Source organism: Corvus cornix, chromosome 3 (assembly GCF_000738735.6).
Source record: "Corvus cornix cornix isolate S_Up_H32 chromosome 3, ASM73873v5, whole genome shotgun sequence".
Lineage (NCBI taxonomy): Eukaryota > Metazoa > Chordata > Aves > Passeriformes > Corvidae > Corvus > Corvus cornix.
In genome coordinates this window covers 76,177,602-76,198,606 of record NC_047056.1, presented here as the reverse complement: position 1 = coordinate 76,198,606, position 21,005 = coordinate 76,177,602, and positions in this window count along the sequence as shown.

The following is a 21,005-nucleotide window of genomic DNA, read 5'->3' as shown; positions in this document are numbered from 1 at the left end:
TGATAAAATTCTTAATAAACACTGATAATATTTCTTAATATTTAATTAATTTGAGATAAATCTCATTAATTTTATATTTAATGTGTTTCTTTTTTAAACATTTTGTTGAGAAATAACTCACAATCAGTTTCAAAATTAATAAAGGTAAAAAGCAGAAAATATGTAGAATATAAATTGCCCTAATCTCATAAGTCACAGGGAAAATAGTTACCTTCTAAATTAAAAATATTCTGGACTCTCTTTCTAAGTTAAACTAGCAATCAGATTTATTAAACATTTTGCAGAAAATAATTTTGTGCTCCCTGGTTAATCAGACATCCACATCTATTTCAATAACAGCAGTTTGGAAGAGCATGTTATTTCAGTGATCTCTTTTTATCATTTACTCTCTGTTTAGGCTTATTTCCTGAGCCTTTTTTTTTTAACCTTGGACACTCAAATCCTTTAGGGTTAATTTACAAGGAATTGACAGATGGGGATAAAGTCACTCAAAGTTTATACAGATCCTACTTGAAACTTCAAAACTACCTGTTAAGTGAATTTTCAAATATTAAGACGATAAAAAGATTAAAAAAAAAACAAACAAGCAAAAACCAGAATAAATTCCAAAATCTTTGCCTTTTCACTCATTTATTAACCTGTATGAATTTTCTTGGCTTCATTTTTTCATGAACTGAGGATCTGACAATGTCAGATTGTGCTAATCATTCAGGATTTTGAGAGTCCATACTTTTAAGGCAAAGTTTAAATAAGTAAAAATTTTTATTATAACAGATCTACACTGATTTATATATTGTAAGCCTCTTTTCTTTGCAGTGTTTAATTTGGTAGTAATTTATTGAACAATGTCTTTTTAAATATCGATGATGCTTTATCTGTCCTGGAAACAAATGCAATTACAGAGTTTCAATCTTCACACACTTCTTCCAGGCTTATACTGGTGTACTAACTTAATTATCTTAATGGAATTACTCTTGATTTACACTGCTTTACCTGAGCTACAAATCCAGCCTATGAAATACCTGACCTGCAAGCATATATACAGAAGTTTGAGGCTTTTACCTTCAGTATAGTAGGTGGTCTATATGCATAAAATTATTTCCATTACTAAATTGTAAAAAAACCATTCAATATTTTCCTATTGTTTCCCATGAAGTTTTGCATAGACATTTCTTGGGCTATGTAGTTATACAATACATCCTTAAGCTGTAAAAAGCAGTCTAAACCAACTTCTACTTCCACCTGTTTTAAAACAGAATTCCTGTCAACTTCAGTGGGAGGAATCACTTCCCTGGAAAACATCATCCTTTTTATAAACTGTTGGAGGGAAACAAAGAAGATGCTTTGAAACAAAGTCCTTTCTAGTAGCTTAATATTTGTTATTTTTTAGATTCCTTTTCAAAAAAAGTGAAAGAAGCACGGGCAGCTGTATCGATGAGAAGATTCTTTTCCATCACGGCTTGAGTACAATGTCTTTGAAAGATCCTTTTTAGAAATGCTAGCATTTGAAAAGGACAAACAGGGAAACAAACCTCAAAGGGGATGACAATAGTTATATGGAGAGGAAGTGGGTGGGTTTAATGCGTCTGAGAAGCAAAGCTCCTTATAAAGGCATTGAAGAGATTTAAGGTTCTATTTAGTGACAAAAGGAGTTATGGAATGAGGCATAATTTTCCCACAGGATTTTTTTTCTTTTGATGTTTTTGAAACACAAATTTTCAAAAAAAGGGATAGTTTGTGATTTGATAGGCAGGAAGTTTGTGTAGCAGAGTGTATCTATTTGTAAAGGGGAAAAGTAGCATGCCACCATTATTCTGATGTACGTAAAATGAATTGAACTCAACATTCATTGAGAAAACTATTAGAAAGTTGAAAAAACATGTATTATTTGAAATCACGGTAATTCTCCTTCCCTATTTAGTATGTGTGTACTCTCTGTACATTAAAAAGACCTAGTCTTGACTCCATTTTAGGTCTACACCTGCTGTTAGGATTGTCCTAGAACTTTATGAATCTGGAAGCAAACTGCAGCAATACAAAATGTCTATGCCAAATCTAGACCTTTCTACTCAGAGTGGGCATTGACTGCTAAAATGAAATGGCCTGGACTTAAGGTCCCTGCAGAGGATATCTCCACTGTTGGAGCACTTCTAAAACCTTTTGAACTGTAATTTGCCTCATAAAAAGCCCATAGAATTAATCATTATTTTTGTGGGAGGCAAAGAAAGGAGTGATGGAAAATTCTTCCTTGCTTTTAAATTAGAAGTGCATTATTTTTAGTCTATGTGTCCTAAGCAGGTTGCTCATACTGAAAACCTTTTTTTGGGTGAATAGTCTTTAACTATTGCAGCAATACGAAAGCTATTTCATCCTCCTGAAATGCAAATTTTACCTTGTGATCCAGGTACCCAGACCCATTTATAACAATGTGAAGCCAATACTCGCTCATCTCCTTCATATAGCTTATATCATGGCACATATTTCCATGTGTATACCTTCAAAAGGATATGAATTTATTGTAATAGTTTGCTTCCAGTTATCTAGACTACTCAACTCCTCCTGTTGCACTATATGTCACTACAGTGGGAAGGATAGGGCATATGGTCAGAAATCTTACCTTTAGAACATTTTGAAAGCAGATGAAATTCCACATCTATTTGTTCAATCACTTTAAAGCTTAAGAGGACTTAGACATGGATAGACCTGTGCTCAGATTTCCAGTATGATTATTCTTATAATTTTTTGCTGTGACTTCAGTGTGGAAAAATATCCTAGCAAAATCTCAAAGCTAAAGTTTGCACTATTCCTGTTCTTTCTTACATTAAGCCTACATGTCAGGTTGCACACTCAAAACTACAGGTACAAGACAGCAGAAAAGTCTTTCCTCAGATATAGACATAACTCTACATAGAATTTATAATCACAATTTGATTCAAAATCATTCTCAAGTCCATGCTTGTGATCCAGTACAGAAGAACAGTCATTGCTGCAGGCCTGAAGCTTGCCTGGTAAAAGGTTGTAGGGAATGGGAAGAAAAGTCAAAACATACAAAAAGAGGACTAATTTCATTTGAAACAACATGTTACTTTGTCAATTTGTTGGAAATGTTGTTTAAAAAACACCATTTAGTTGTTTTGGCATGTCAAGAGACAGGGAGAGGACAAAATAAGTACAAAAATAGAATGAGCAAAAATTATTAAGGTAGCAGGATGAGGAAGGCTGATGAAAAGACTGTGTGACAAGTAGTGGAAGTTGGAGACAGTACTGATCACAACATTTAGAAAAAAGTGCAGCTCATTCCAGAGGAAATATTGTCAGGATCTGTTGATAGCACTGCTCAGGCTTCTATGCCAACTTCACTCTTTGGGGGACTTGCTAAAAAAACCCAAAGAAATAATAAAGAGGAAAACTCTAAGTGTCATCCTGAGTTGTGAAGTTTATATTAAAACCTTAAATTGTGTGACTTTATTCCTAAGCTTTCTTTTACTGACAAAATACCATCATTTGATTTAGTACTTCATAGCAGAGGCTGTAACCTACCAGTTCCTTGTGATAATCAAATCAGTACAAAGGGAACAGAAACTCAAGCAGCCACACGTCTGTACCTCCTTTACACCCACGGAAGGAAGCCCACACCCTCTTGCATTTGTATAGTGAAAAAAAAGGACGAAGGAGGGAATTTGCCTTACAGGTGCTAATGCCTTCTGTGTTGCTATTGCTCTATCAGGCTGCTCTCATTATCAGCTAGAGGCTAGTTCAGCCTCTCCAGAATTTTTATGAAGTCCTGCAGACTGAAAGCATGCCAGACTTTTTACCAGTGCTTCTGATTTTGCATCAGTACAATCACATTAGGAGAAAAACACATGGGAGAATCAAATCCCATAAATGAAATAGAAAATCCCTTTGGATGATTAGTTCAGACCAATGTTAAAAGAATATTTTGTGTGCATGTCAGGTTCTTTGCCAGTCTCAAAGTAGTCATTTGGATTCACTTCATTATAGGCACTGCAGTACCTTAGGAGAGAAAGAGAGAAATAGAGCGTGAGACAGAGTAATAATATCCCTTGAACAATGAAGTCTTTCTCCTAGCAGAACTTCAAATAACTCAGACAACTATCTTTTAATCAAATATACAAGCAGCAGTGTAACTGAATTCAGCATAGCTAGCATCCATGAGGAGAAATAAAACCACAAAGGAACTCAAAGGAGGAGATGCTAGATAAAATGGAGTGCTACGTCATGAGCTTAGACTTCTATAAAAGCATGAATACCAACTCGACAGCAGAATAAACACAAGCTGTAAAGATGGTCTGATCTTTTCCTTTTCGAGTCAATAGGACTTTCCCCACTGACTACAGCAGGAGAGAAAACAGGCTGTTATTCTCCAGCCTGCTTCTTTCTATTAGTCTGGTTCTTGTTCCCTACTTTTTCACTACGATTTTCTGGCATGTGTTCTCCACCTTCATCCTGAGGTGTTCTGCTGCTTCATCATCCCTATTTTAAATTTTCCTCTCCTGGTTGTTCTTTTTAATTTGCTCTTTTTCTGACAATGATATTTTAAATAACCAAAATAAACATTACATGTTAGGAGCAGGTAAAAATGATTAAAGGACAAAGCTGGTTTATGAAAAGTAGTAGGAAAAATTAAAGCAGAGTTTAAACTCCTAACATACTTGTGTGAATTCCCATTTGTCCTTATGCTGAGTGGGTGAAATACTTATTAATTGGTTTTACCACTGGGCTTTTTCTGGATATGAATTCCTCTATAGAACTTTAGGTTCTAATCCCAATTCAGTAGAATTATTTACTAATGCTGAGTTTCAAGAGTATAAATAGTAAAGATGATCCAAGTGCCTCATGTGTCTCCATTAAAATGTTGCTTCAGCTGCAAAAAAAATATCCTGTGCAAGCATAGATTTCTTTCAGATACGTTGTTTACAATGAATTTCACTTCAAAATTTAATCAGTATTTGTAGAAATTAGAGTAAGTTTTTTCAAATGGTTAATGGATTTATCTTTCTTTAATAAGAAGAGACCTCAGTAAATATTTTAATAACTGTTTATATAACCATTGGTTAGCATGTCATGAATGTTTTCAGGAAAATGAAAATTAGCCCAATTTGGAATTTGTTAAATGAAAACAATTTGAAACTTGCTGTAAATATTATTTTTTCCTTCAAATGTCATTAATGAACAATTTAATTGACTTTGGTAGAGCTGTTCCTATTCTTGAACCTAGGCATGTACTTACATACCTTATGTAATGAGGGTGATGTAGGCAGTTACTTCATTTTTTTTTTTGGTTTTTTGTGTTTGTGTTTGGTTTTGGTTTTTTTTAAACTTGTATCCTCATTTCAGCAGTCAGATGTAACTCAAAGTTACACATCTATTCCAAACTAGTAATCTACTCTTCTTCTGTGGTCAATGGAGAAAGATATCTCCTCCCAAAGATAAGGTGTTTGTGACTGCTGAGATGGTGCTGTGTTTTCTTTGACTGTAAAGCAAAAAGAAATAGCTGTCATGACTAGAATCTTAGGACAGGAGTGCTTTGGAGTGATGAGACCACTATAGGATTGCTTAATTTTTGCTACTGCTTTGAATTTTGTTGTCTACGCCTTCTGAAATCAAGGAGGCATCCCGCAGCAAGAAATCAAAAAAGTAGGTATTGAGCTGTATGTGACAGCTTATTGCTTTTAAATTTTTTGCTATTGATCATCCTGCCTTGATAATTCCCAAGGACTTCTTCTCTCGCCCTTCTTATTCTGGTTCTATATTAGCCTAATTCAACTGAACCTATGAATGGACTTAATTTTGTACTCTATTTTATTCCTTAAATGCCTCATGAAGCAGGGGAAAATATGTTTCTGCTAAGTACTGACTGAATCAGAACTGATTGTCCTTTTTTAAAATACTTAAAATACTTGTCTGTAAAAAAAAAAATAATCATTTTGAACAGGTTTATTTCCTCCTTTGTTCATCAACAGGTCATATTTTCCACTTTTTATCCTACAAGTGGTGAGCCAATTTGCTACATGTTTCCAAATTGTACCAATAGGTGTCACTAGAAATTTCCTTTTTTTTTTTCCCCATAAAGAGAACAGTGGCAAGAGATTTGTCTTTTTATCACTACAGTAGAGCACCAAAAGAAAATAAGATCTTACAAGGCCTGGAGAGAAGCAAAATAGCATTCAGGCATGGCCTGCAGCTCTTTCTTACAACTATTTGATCTTTGAGATGTAAAGGTAGTATTGCCTAATGAACTTGTAATTCTCTTTTTATACTACATATCCCTGCTTACTGTAGAAATTTAGGTAGAACAGGGACTTGGGATGTATTTTCTACTGGCATAAAACCAGCAAAATTTGAATGGCTGAAGCAGGATTTCTCTGCCTATTGAATGAGTGTTAGATTTGCTAATTAAAGCTGTCCTCTGTGGTATCATGCAGCATGTCTTGACAATATGTAAATTCATTTCTATTCTGGCAAATTTACTACAGAATTCTGTAATGATTTTTCCCAACTAATTTTTTTTTTAAATTTACTTCATAAACCTATGAATATTCATACAAATGTTCATAAGACATTGGTGACGTTTTTTTTGTGGCATCTTAGGAGAAGATATCAAAACACTTCTTTAAAACACATGCAGTGAAGATAAGTGAAATTGGAATGATTAGGTAAGGTTCTTCAGATTTCTAAGCTCCTTTAAGAACACCTAAACACAGCCAAAACATTCTTGTAAATGGGAATCCAATTCCTGCATCCACAAGCATTTCATAATGATTGTCTGACAGGTCCAATATGTATGTAACTATTTTAATTTAGTATGTAATAAATACAGATTTTTTTTTCTGCAGAAGTTGAATTTTCAGTCTTCTCTGGGCTTGGACTATGAGATGCATGTTTTGGTTGTCTTTTCTTAAAATGCGTTGTAAGAATACATATTCTTATACTATCCACACGGTGTCATGTTTACTTTTTCACTCAATGATCTTCCTTCAGATATATAATGACACTGAAGTGCACACATTAAAGTAAGTATATGGTCATATTCCTAAATAAAGAACATCTTCCTACATCTATGTCTTCTCTGTAGTTAACTACTCGTTAGTTTTGCTTAGTCAGATAATGGGAATGCTGTATTTAAAATATACAAAACAAAATACCTAAAAACATTTTCTGTGGTGTTCTTGTCACTGCTACAAGATTTCTCCAGTCTGGTTTGTTGTGCCATTTGTAGAGAAAATTATCAATAGTGAGAAGGAATTGAAGCTTTTGTATCCATTTGAATAGGTAAATGGTACTCAGGGATTTTGGGAAAATGTCATTCCATTCCCCGGTTCTTTCCAACCAGCATTCACACTATGGCCAAGGAGCTCAGGTATCTGAGGTTCAGTTTGGTTACCAGATGGTATAAACCACATTAACAGGTGCAGGATCACACAACATAGGACTTGAAGGCACTTGAGGACCATCTCCATTCAGAAGCAGGTGGACTTCACATTTACAGCAAGGAAAGAGGAGAAAAGAAAAGGAACTTCACGTTTCATTCAGCCACAGTTTTATTAAATTGTGAAGGGATACCTGTGCAGCTACCTTTTGCGCAGTCCACTAGTGCATCTCTTCCTGCAGATAATTTCCCATAGTCACTTTTAGCCCTTTAGCTATTTAAACAGTCCCTTCTGACAAATTGAGATCTGATCCCCTTTCCCTCTGGCTTTAAGGCAAAGTAAACCATTCGTATCAACAGTTGTATCATGTACATACACACCTCAATAAAAATTGTGAAAAAAGATTATTTAGAAAAAGGTAAGCAGTCTCACACATGCATACCCTATTTTTATATATTTTTCCTCCCTTATTTTGGAATGATAAGTATTTAGGTAGCATAAACATGTAGACATAAGCATACATATGCCATATTTTTAACTATTTACACTTGTGAAATGTATAGTTTTACCTCAAGCCAAACATAAAGAAGAGTGATTAGTGCTGAAGAAAATTCATAATTCTGCACTCAAAACCAGGAACTGAATGGAAACTGGTACCCAAGTATCTGGAGAAATTCTCTAAGAATATAAAAGATCAAAATGCAAATTATTGGGGGCTTAATAGCTTCATCTTCCACTTAAAGTCCTGGGAGTGGGTGGGGGAAAGCTCGAGAGAGATAACATCTTTCATGACCAAGCTCAAGATGAATTAGTGCAATATACCCAGTGTCATGTCTTATTGCTTAATTGACTACCTCTAGGTATAATTTAGCTGGCTTTATCACAGAAAAATCATTCTGATTTATTTGATGCATTGTATATCATAAGGAAGCATGCAGGAGGTTATTAATGTCTTGCATAACTGTGATATTTTCCAAGGGCACAGATAATGCATTTCATCATATGCAGTGCTAGCCAGTTATGACTAGTATGCTGAAATTTTGTATTTTTATGAATTTTATTTTTTAGTGTATTTTTTCCTCACGTTGCCTGCTTGGCATGTTAAGCGTAGCAGCATGAGTAGTGCTTATGGTCTAAAGGAATCTACCTCAAAAGTTGCAGAACTTTAGTTGGAACAGAGAAGCTGGAAATATTGGCTATAATATGAATGCAGATTATAACAATTCAATTTATTGCTAATTTATTATGGCAATTGAGTTGTTAATTGCTCTCTTTGGCTCATAAATGTCAAGGTCTATCTATGAGCTCAAGTGGCTGGGCCACAGTCTAAATAAATGTAGCTCTGTCACATAAAAAAATAAATGTGTCTAGAGAATATCATCTTTTTCCACATCTTCTCCTAAATATTCTGGAGTTCCTAGAGAATTAAGGTGGATTGTTTAGAAGGACACATTTTAAAATATAGTAAAGCAGTCTTGAGACTGAAGAAGTTTGTCTTAAAATTCAGATGAGTGCAAGACATCTTGATGAGACAATTAAAAGTCATATTTGACATTTCCAGTAAAGGGTCAGTAACTTCATTTAAACAGTCTAAATGTTTTATAGAAACTATTCTGTGATTCTGCGATTCTACAACATGTTTTTCACTGTTTTACTATTTGAGTGAAGTCAATTATATTTCATATACGTGTGAAGGACAGAAGAACTGCTGTACAATCATCTCAGGCACGCACAGCACAGCTTAGACGTGATGACAACTCCTTCACTTTCTTTTTTTCTTCTCACTTCAGGGCCTCAATCTCATATGTTTTGAACACGGTACTGATGCCTACTGCCTTTCTCCCACCTGAGGTTGCACTTCAATTGATCTAGCTGGTGGAAGCACACAAGGCTCAGCCCATGAAATTATGGATGTTGAAGTAACTCTTACAGATATTTTAAGGTCTGAGAAATGCTTCCATCTGAAGAGGCCTTTCATACTAGCCACCTACTATCTGACAGGGTACGTGTCACATTATATCAGAGGAAGGACATGCTAAGTCAAACATTTGAAATGTTCATGTCGTGATAATAAAATCATCCCCATCTCTTACTAATAGCTCTATGGAGTTGTTTTCCACATAAGTATTTTTTGTAATTTATGAGGTCTACTTAGGAGAAGAGCTACCTGCAGCTAATTCAAATATACTGAGAGAGTGGTATTGTACAGAATGGTTTTACATTTACTAGGAGACTGTCACTTTACAGTCTGTGGAAATATCAGTAATAATCTTTGAATAAGAGTAAAGGAGGGATTGAAGCTACTGGTAAAAATGTTTTCAGGACTAAGCTTTCAGAATTTATCTGGAAAATCTGCTTTCATTTTGTTTTTGAACTTGTCTGGCAATACTTGAGACACTGAAATTTCTCCAAGTGGCTAAGTGACTTCAGCCAGACTCTTGGAGGACAATGAAAGAATTCTGGGGTTTAATTACTTTTGTTACTATGGAATATATATATATATATATAAAATTAAAATATTTCCAGTTTGCTTGCTACCGACCTTTAGTTTCAGTCATTTTCTCTAAAGCAATGTCATCAAACTTATGGAGAAAGGAGGATTAGGGTCTCTGAATGCCCAAAATTCTAAGGGTAGTGTCTATAATAACAGATCCAAATCTATAAAGCTAAATCTCAACAGGAAACATGCAGATAGATTGAGTGGTCTGGTACACTAGAATGGACTTGAGGATACTTTTCCATTTCAAGGGAGATCGTAATGAAAGCTATGAAGTAGTCTTGGTCAAAATGGATCTTCCTTGATCTACCACATTAGGAATGCTGCCAGTGTTGGCAGCCCCTCTGGTTTATGCTGAGCTGGGCTTGAATATTAATAGGGCTTTGAGGCCTTTGAGAGTAAAATCTGGGGTTTTAGGTTTCTTTTGTTCTTTCTCTTTCTCTCTTTCTCTGCCCAGCAATTTTCTGTGTATGCCAACAAGGTGTTTATCAGGAAAAATATCAGGTATACTAGATTCAATGCTTATTGCTCATCTGTTCTTCTTCCAAGATTACACCTTCACATAATTGTTGAGGTATAAATCTGTGCTTTCTTGTTCTCACCAAGATCTCTGCAACTTGAACCATGTGACAAAATATTCAGCTGCCAGAAAAATTGGAGAAAATTGTTCTGTCAGAGTTTTGAGAACTGGGAATTATTTTTGAAAACACTAAAAGCACATTACCTTTTATTTATTCCCTAAGGCAAGTCTATTAAATACATCCAATTTATCAGACTAAGTAGGTCCCAGTTAGCACCAAGTTATTTGTCACATACAATGTGCTACAACCACAAGGGATCTGGGATGATTCTGGGATGTGGAGAGTTCACACAAGAGTCTCTATATCTTAACAGCCCATGTTAGTGCTCAGATGAATTCATTTTGAGAACCACGGAAGGGAATAAGGCAATCCCAAACAAAAAGGTAAATTGATGTTATATGCTATTAATGCATGAAACAGGTAAATATAGATTACCAAATCTTTTTCTTATTTTTCTTTTTCTTATTTTTTAACTTTCTCATTTTATGCTTCCCTTGTAATTTCTGCAAGGAAGTGACTTCTTTTGTTTCCACCATAAATGTGAGTGGACTCCAAGACACTTTATCAATGACTACAGGTACTAGCATTATATATATATTATTATATATTATAATAGTGTCTATTCTAGTACAGATTCCATTAGCCTGAAATCTTCAGTCAAAGAAGTGACAGCAGTCCAGAAGTTTTGCAACCTTGTGCCTTTCCCACTGCTTGTGGCAATAAATTCTGCTATTTCGAACCCCTGGAGTCTCCCAAAAAATCATACTACTCAAATTTCGTCCAGGGAGGAAAGGAAAAGGGAGGGAAAAATGCCTTTGACTCAGTCCAGCTGGATTTTTCTTTTCATTTTAAAATATTTCAGTGTCTTTTTATCCGTTATCATAATAGTCTGCTAGTCTTTACTTCAGAAAGAAAACACTTATGTCAATGGGATTTAGTCCCTTAAGATATTCAGCCAGCTGGCTGATTTTGAGACTTAGTCTCTTGTCCAGACCAGCAGGCGACATTTTTAAGCCAAAATCAACAAAATCAAGATGCATGAAATAGCCATATCCTTAGGTTTTTGTCTTATTTTTCCCATATTTTATTCCAAACTTCAAATAGAAATAAAACAGAATAATGAAAATCTATATGCATTAAGACTATCTTTTCTGTGTATCAATAATCACAAAAAGAAAATTAATATTTTTATGAATTTCTAATTATAGGTAGAAAAACTGAGGTCTAAACAATGACACATTGATCTTACATGAGTACAATTACTGCAAAGAATGCACTGTGAACAAAACTTTACATAGTGGGGCCCTATGGAAAAGACTTAGGCATCATTGCAGATTGGAGAATGAATATATGCCCTGGATGCTGTTGTCAGTTTTGATTCCATCATTACAGAAATCCTGAAATCTCTGTAAATATGAAAGATCTACAGAACAGCAATGACCAGGTAATAGTGACTGAGCAGACTGTATATTCTCTGTAATTAGAGATTAAGAATTTAAGAGAATTCAAACCAGAAAACAGAAAGCAAAAAAACCAAGGAAGCAATAGTAAAAGTATCTCTACCCAGTATCTATACTAGGTGTTCTAGTATAATTATTTCTGTGAAATAGGTGATGGATGTTAGTCTGACATTTAAAAACAACACTTTTAAAATTGCCATTGTTATTCTTGTAAGAGTTAATTAACCCTAGGAACTCACACATAATATGTAGCAGAGTTTCCAATGCAAGCATAAAATCAGACTATCTTTTGTAAAACTTAAAATTGCACCAAAAAAAAAATCCATCTTTATATACTAGGACATCAGCTGGTGACCAACTGGTGTCAGAGCAAAGGTTCTCAATTGTCAAGGGCAAGGAACAAGTGCATTTTTTAGCTAAATGTTCTGTTACCCTCTGAAAACTGAGTATGACAGTAGAATAGTGCTTCTTTGTTCAGTATTTCCTGATGACACCCAGATATTTTTTGTGTTACTCACACTTTATAACCTTCAATCTCTATCAGCTCACCTGAGATCTGAACGCAAAACTGCATTCTCCTGTGATAAGCAGTTCAGCATCTTCACTGGATAATGAAGTTTCTACCCAAATGGAATATATCAAGAGGAATAGCTGACTTATACTGCACGGGTAAGTACAGCTCAGGAGCTTGCATGCAGATGCATAAACCAGCAGATTAGCAGCAAGGCTGGAGACCATGTGCTCCATCCTGGGAATCACTGAGACTTAACTGCAGGCCTGACATTATCCAATGAGGAGATAAAAAGCCATTGCCAATTTCCTGCACAAATTACTCCTTGAGCTCCCTCTTTCTTTTACTTCCTGAAGGTGTAATTTAAGTGTTTAGTGGCCATAAGATTTGGATGTGTTGCCCCCAGGACAGGAAAGATTCAAAAACCGTGGTCATTATCTATGCAAAGAGTAAAATGCAAGTGACAATTACAATTCAGAACATTTTCTCAAAGATGGATTGATTGCAGTTAGAAAAAAAAAAAAGAAAAGAAAGGAGTTGTATCATTCTCTCTGATTTGAAGGAAAGACAAGATCACAATAGACTTTATTTCAGTCAGTGTGATAGGTGGGAAGAGAGTTACCTACCATTGTTCCTTATTTCTTGAAGTTTAGGAGAGAGAAAAATTGATTGTTGTGAAGATCTGAAAATGAATGTCCAATGCATCTCTCTTCAAGGAATATTCAAGGAATATCAGGGGGCACTGAACCTGTGGCCTACTTTTAGAGGTAGACTTGTAAGACTTTCAAATTTTTATTAATATTAATATTATAATAATAATCATTATTGTAATTATCATAATTATTAATAGTGGGTTAGTGCTTGTCACATGAAAATTAGAGCTATCATTATTTAGTATTCAGAGGTAATGTAAAATATAGGGGTTTTATTATTTATCTCATTCAAGTATTTGCAGGTTTTCTTATTCAAGTGAAAAGCATAATTACAGAACAGTGTTTCCAGATTTGAGGAATAAAAGTGAAATGAAACATAGATCTGAGGACTCACCTTTTAATGGACATTGAAAAACACTCTATTCTTCAGGGTCCCTGGGAAAGCACTGCTGTTTCAAGCTGCTGGACTATATACCTTTCTAGCTGCAGTGAACTGATACACACTTCAGTTGAGCAGGGAAGTCAGGCACTGAATTAATATTTTATCTATTCCTGTGTTCTGGGAAAAGAAAAAGGTTTCTTCTGCCCTAGAGAAAACAGTAGAATTCAACTGTGAATAAAAAGCAAAGAAAAAAATGGTTATTAGCATTAAGATTTCTTCATAGTCAGACACCAAGCATAAGGCAGGTCACAATGAGACAGCTATACAGAAACTCTTGCATGGTTCCAACTTTAGGCTGCTGCTTCACACATTGCAGAAACATTAAATTTCTGTAATGTTTCTTCCGTCATATGATTTAACCAAATTGCAGACTGCAGTTTAGGACAGCAACACCTACCATACTTCTAGTGTTATACAAAGATTTTTTTCAGTTACATCAGCAAATAATAATCCACAATGAAGGCAAACATAAAACCCCCCTGACCATCTAAGATTTATGTGGCATTTCAGTTGTTATGACTAACCTTAAATACAGAATATAATTGTCCTATTGCCATGTCAGCTTCTCTCTAGAATCCTGAGCTGTTTAAAAACCATATTATTTCTGCTACAGAATACTTGTTTCATTAGGAAAATTAATGATCCTGTTCTCTCTTCTCTGATTCAGGTATTTTATTCTACACCACATCAGTAATGGGAAAAAACTGTCACAATGTGAAGAGGGATTTGCAGAACCTAAGCTGATCATTAAGTAGGTTGGTAATGTTTTCCATTTCACTTTCTTTCCTCCAAATTCTTAATGTTTTTAAAGCACAACAAAACGGAGCTGAACAGTCAAAATTTTGCTCAAAATCTATTCAACAATCTCAGAATTTATTTTCTCTGTTCTCTCTAACCTGCTTTGAGAAGAGGTTGTCAGCTTGCAGTGTCAAAGAATGGCCAAGAAATCAAATCCTTAGGAGAGACACGGCTAGAAGAGGACAAATAACCATCAGGAGGACTTTTATTCAGTTACACTCCTCTGATGGACATCGAAAGTGTGCTATTGAAGCATATTTGACTGTCTGTAAAATTTCAGGCTTTTCTTCAGGAGAAAGAAACCATAGAAGAGGAATTCAACAGTTCCATATTTGAAAACTTCATGGATACTGCACTTATCCACAGGCATCATATTCAATAAATGATAGGAAACACATCGGAAAATTAATTGAGTTCGGGTGAAACAGACGCAGTGTTTCACGTGTGGTTTTGGCAGCATTTGATTTATAATAACTACTGATGGATTCTTACTTCTAAGCAGAAGTTGATGGCAGGGTCTAGAGAGTGAAGCCACCATTCTTGCTCAGCTGTGACATAGACAAGACTCCTCTTTCCTCCTCAGTGGGAGAAATTTTAGTTGCAGTCCTCCTCAAATCAGGTTTCTTATATTTTCTAGATTAGCCATGTAGGGACATCAGTTCATGACATTACTCATTCCTTGGCTGCTGAAGACTACCTTCCAGTTCCTCAGACAGCATTGTTACTACTGATACACACCTGAAGATCTTACATCATTACTGTTGATGTATAGGTAGAGAACACAGAACCACAACCCTGTGATTACCTTTTTCATCATAGCAATTTAGTTTGAGGGGGTTTTGCTTTGTTAAGGGAGAATTTAATTAAAACCCTTGCTAGTCTTCAGAGAATAAGCATCCTTATTTCTTGACTTTTAGCAATAAGAGCAAGCTTTCTCTGTTGGTACATACATTTCTAGCACTGGAAAATCCTGATTATTCATGCCAGTAGGCTAAACAAATAATAAGGCAATCACAGAAAAATGTGCTCAAACTTAGAAAGACTCAAATTGAGATCAGGTCTCTAGACCACTAACAATATTAGATAGCTAACAAAAAGTATAGCCTAATGATTTTGCGTCACTGCTATAAAAATATTTTTAAAACTGATAATGGTTTTACCTACCCATAAAAATGGCATCAATTTTCACTGAAATGCAGCCTCAGATAAACCTGAGTGTAAAAGATAAAGCAAGAGATGTGTAATGCATACATTTAGCTTCAATTTAAAGTACTGTTTAATTTGTTTTCCCTAGTGATTTTAACCATGCAACTGATTAATGCCAGTGGCATTGTAGAAAATTGGAAATAGAATAGCTTCAGGTGTAAGGTGTGGTTACTTCACTGCCCTATTTATCTAAGCAGTAAATTGGAAGCTTGGTTCGGTAGAAATCTTGATTTGCCACAATTTTTATAGCTATTTTCTTGTTATTTAAAATTTGGCTGCATTTGATAACATTAAACTGTATTCAGCTCTCTAAGATTCAAAGAAAGCTTCCTGTGTCACATTTTGGGAACTTGCTTTTCAAACCTTTCATTTCCATCCATTTTAGAACTGGATTTAACCTAGAATTTAATTTTTTTTTAACTTTAACTCTTAGGAAAGTTTAGCAATGAAGTCCTTGATGTCTCATGCTGCTAGTGGATCTTTTCAACATATCAAATGTCTATTACGATCTCAAAATGGCACCACAATGCTTCCAATTATGGAGTTACCAACAGCCACCTGCTGACTTATTGAAGAGCCTTAAATTTATTTTCCCTTGAATAGCTGTCCAAAAGAAACTTTTCAAACAATTTTCAAGACTCATCATTTGCTTGTCCTATTTTGTTTATTTTCCACCAAGTTGTTTTAAAGCAACAGATGTGTGGGGAATCACAAAAGGTGGAAAGGATTTTAGGTGTGAGGAATAGAAGCAGGCCTCAGGAAATAAAGCAAGGGATTTAGAATTCAGCTTTGCCTGGGAAAATTAGAAAAAGATACAATTATAAGCAGCAAGGACATTAAAAGACAATGGTTAGTTCTTAGGCTTGGCCTAGATGGATGTTGAAGTTGCAAAAAGTATATTTAGTTAGAGAGATAAGTTTAAGCTTAATAATCGGATGTTGTATGATATTATATAAGGCATAACAAGTGACTATTGTGTACAATAGATGTACATGCTTTATTAAGGATTGGTTAAGACAGATGTCTGTAACTTTTAGAAGCACACTATTGGCCAAAAAGCTTTTAAGAATGCTTTGCACCAGGAAACCTGGGGATGTCTCTGTGACAGCATGAGCTCTGTACCAACTTTTTCTCAACTCTGTATGTGAGACTGATAAACTAATAAATGTTCCTGGAACACTTGTCCGAGCCCCCCGTCCCCATTGTCGGAGATTGGCAGCACAGATGTTGAATAAAGATATTTTCTTTATACAATAGGCCAGCCAATAAGGCAATAATTTCAAGAATGGTAATCCATCTCCCTTTCCAAATGAATAAATTCAAATTCATATCTCCGTTCTTACCAGAAAGTGGCATAAGGAGAGTGGGATGGAAGCTAGTGCAGGACATGCAGATACTTCTTATGTTTAAGTGCTGTATGAAAGATAATTCAATATTATTTAGACCAAAATGTAGAGAACAGAAAAACATACTGAAATGGCAATGAGAGAATAAAGACAAATATTCATCATTCCATCTGAAAAATTTCATGTTTCCTCTGTCCATTCTCTCACCATACAACTCATTTCTGTTCAGTGATACAGTTTTAACAGGAAGAATTACAAATAAGCCTTTCAAAATATCCCCTTTACTAGCATTTAGAAAACTTATTCTCCCCTTTATACTGAGGGAAGATTTTCTCTAGGCTAGATTTTCTCTAGACTGGACATGTTAGTCTGTTTTTTTTGGTTTTTTTAAATTTTTGAAATAAAGTATTGTTCATCACTAGGTTCTGTTTTAGTGAGCATTCAAAGCATCAAGCCTCCTGGATAACGAGAAGACTGTCTAGGTATCTGGATTCAGAGAGATGGTCCATTGCTCAGCTCTGTCATAACTGAGATCTACAAATGAGAAACCCTGTCACTTACGAAGATTTACATTAGTAAAGACTAGACAGCTGCTCTTCTGGTGGGCTTAGTACAGTGACCTGCCATTCAGGAATCTAAATTTTATTTATGTGCTATTTTAGAGACTGATGTTCCTTTTTCATTGTAAAAGGAGTTTTACTCATCACTTTAAGCACCCATCAGAGCCAATAGGAACTGGATAGGAGATTGCTCTGCCATTGCTAAGCACAAGTCATCAGTTGTGTGTTGTTCAAATGTCCTCTGAACTGACTTTTTATTTTTATTATACTTTTTACTTTTATTATACTTTACTTTTGATTATCATTGTTACTCTGATTTGTCTGGTTCCCATGAGAAATTTCTTGCCACTTTAAGTCTGTATAACATTACAAACCCAAGTGTAGTTTGTTTCTGCCTTTTTAGTGTGTACCATATAGTAGCATTTCTAGGATAATACAAGACTTAGTGACAGTTTCACCGCTGACTACCTACCAGATGAAATATAAAATGACTTGACTAAAATAGGAAGCTTTTTTTACTGTTGAGGCAGCTTCTTTATTCTCTGTATGGTGATTGCCATCTCAAGAATTTTGACACCCAATGATTCTGATTAATAGTTTTTAGGAGGTTATCTTAGTGAGCTGATAAAGTCATGAGGAAAACCTGTCCTCCCCTTAACAGCTCCAAACTCTAATACTTTAAACTGTGTTTTTTAGTTTTGGCTTGCGATTTATCTTTTGTTTGGTTTGGTTTTTTGTTTGCTTTTTAATTAAAAACTCATTAGAGTTACAAGCTTCATTTCAGATTTCTCATTAGCAGCCACAACAGGGCACAGCAGCCTTCACACTTTGCAATACTAGAAGAAATGTCTTTAGTGTTTTCACAGGAAATACCCTTTCAGAAGTACTAACCCTGCACCTCTGCCCTACAAGATTCTGAAACTGAAGAAGAGCAGTTACAATTCACAAGAAGATATATGGCAGTGAACATTACTTATCATCCGTAAAGCTTACTCATTCAACCCTTTACCTTAATGCTACAGAGTACTTCTGCAAAAATATTTCATGCATGCTTCTGCTCAGACCCAGGCCAGCACTGGCTCTGAGGCTGGTCAAAGGAGCAATGATAAGAAGCCCTGATCATTCCTTGACTTCATGTGGATTTGCTACATATTCTGTCAAATGGGTCATACAGGGACTGAAAAGTGTAAATCTTCAGAAGACATTATCATCCGATTAAGGTTGCTTAGGCAACCCATCAGCTTTGGTTCCACATATTTTCTGTAGATGCTCAGTTTCTTTAATTTTTGTTTGTTTGGTTTCTCTCAGCAAAATTCTCTAAACCAAGAAATATTTGCTTCAGGGAATGCCTCTTTAAAGGTATAAGCAGCTAAATGTTCTCTCTCACTCATATTCCCTGCTAGGCATTCCTCTGTTCATCTTTTCTAACCAAAGGATATACAGATATATAATGAAAAGTTCAGTGATTAAAATATGTCCTAGGGAGGCACAGGAGATGGGTTGAGATACATTCTCTTCTCTGCCTAATGGACATAGGAAGTCACATTTCCTTTTTCTCTATTTTTTTCCTTTCCCCAGAAGTATGTTCCAAATAAAGTATATCTGCAATGTGGTAGTCCATTTATTATATCTGTCTATACGCTCTCACTTTTCTGAATATTCATTAGGCAAAAAGCAGCATGTGGCAAGTTGGTAGAGCATTCATATAGAATGGGTGAAACCTGACTTTTTAATATGGTTTCTTCCCCATATTCTGTTTTTATGATACACCTCTTTAGACAAAAAATTAACCATTTTCTTTTCATTTAAGAATTGAAATATTCATACTAACAAATTAAGCATAAAAGCTTTCTATTCATTCATCAAACCAGTATGAAAACACAACTGAATTTCTTAGGCAACCTGAAACATTCTGAAATATTTTCTACCTTTTTCTTTTGCTTTCCTTGCTGGTTCCTTATATATATATATATATACACACAAGTAATATAAGAAATCATCATTAATAATTACTCTTAATTTTTCTTGTTAAATATGAAGTATGCTACCAGATTGATAATGGCAATAACTGCATAATTAACAGAATGGTGTGGGTTGGCATGTAAGGCCTTAATTATGTGATTACTTGTATATGTAGTAAATAAATAGAAATAATAAAAATAAATTGAAACTAAATTGCTGTTAAAAAAAGCTCATCTGTTTGAAAGAATGTCTATAAAGTATGACTCTTGCACTAATTTTACAATGACTCAAATCATGTGATAAGGAACATAGTTTTCATTTAATTCCCTCTGCCAAACTGCAGATTTTCCTATACACTGGCCTAAGTTTGAATAAAAGAATAAAACAAATAACAGTTGATATGCACAGTTCTGTACTGTAATAATCCAATTACTTCCCATAGTGCAGAAATGACATGCAATTTCCACACCTGTGACTCCCAAGAGATGTTATTTGCACAGTTTGGATCTGAATGCCTAGTCAAATTTTGCTATGGTGCCTTGGGTCAGATTTATGTTAAATTTCTCTCTTTATAAACTCCATGGTCACATATTATTTTCTGGTGGGCTGGTTGCATACACTGCTCTCTTGCTTGGCAGGAAATCTGTCTTGATGATGAACTTCTGCATCCTTGTGGTTAGTAGCCATGTCATAAAGACAATCCCTGTAGTGAGAAGTGCTAGCTCCACAGTGGGGAGAATGAGAAAGGTGGGGACTGTGTTTTCCCCATGGTATTTCATCTGTCTTTCATAACATAGCTGTGGTAGTAGTCTTAGGCAAGAGATCCTTCAGTTCCACACTAAGAAAACCAATGGCCATTGTCTGGGAAGTGGGATCTTATAACTTTGTCATCAATTTTTATACACTTGCAACACATAAGAAATAAATTTGATATATATCAGAAATCATGGTCCTAATAACTAGAGTTATTTTTTTAAGTGAAAAAATAGCAGTTTTTCTGATGCCTAGGGCCATACAAGCACTGACAAATTGATTGTGGTATAAAGGATTTCTAAGGTCTTTCAGAAGTCCGACTGATTTTGTTGTTGTTTTTAATGGATTTTACATCAGTTGATTAAATTTTATATGTTTTATGTTTGCATCTACAACTATGTCAAACTTCCTGTCTAAATCCAAAATCTCATTGATGTCAGCTGTGCAAAGCACAGTCAGAATCATCCTTCCTATTTCTGTATTTCCCTACACAATATTGCCCCAAGTCTGTGCACAAAGATGTAGACTGTACGCAGACCCACCTCCAGATACTTGCAATTTACTTAACGCTTCTGGTGCTCACTCTACTCCACTGACTTGTTTATGGACTATATTCTGCCAAAAGCCGTAAGTGACAAGTCATAACATTTGAAATCAATCACCAAACAGTCTTTTAAGTGCATGAAAAACACTTCTGCTGCAAAAACAGAGACTCTATTTCACTGAAGAGACAACAGGGGGACTTAATTGTCAATTACTTGGAAAACTATAAAACTTTTCTTGTCTGTGACTCTTAGGCTGGAGATATAAGTATTATCTCAAGTTTATTTGTGTTTGGCTTTTCT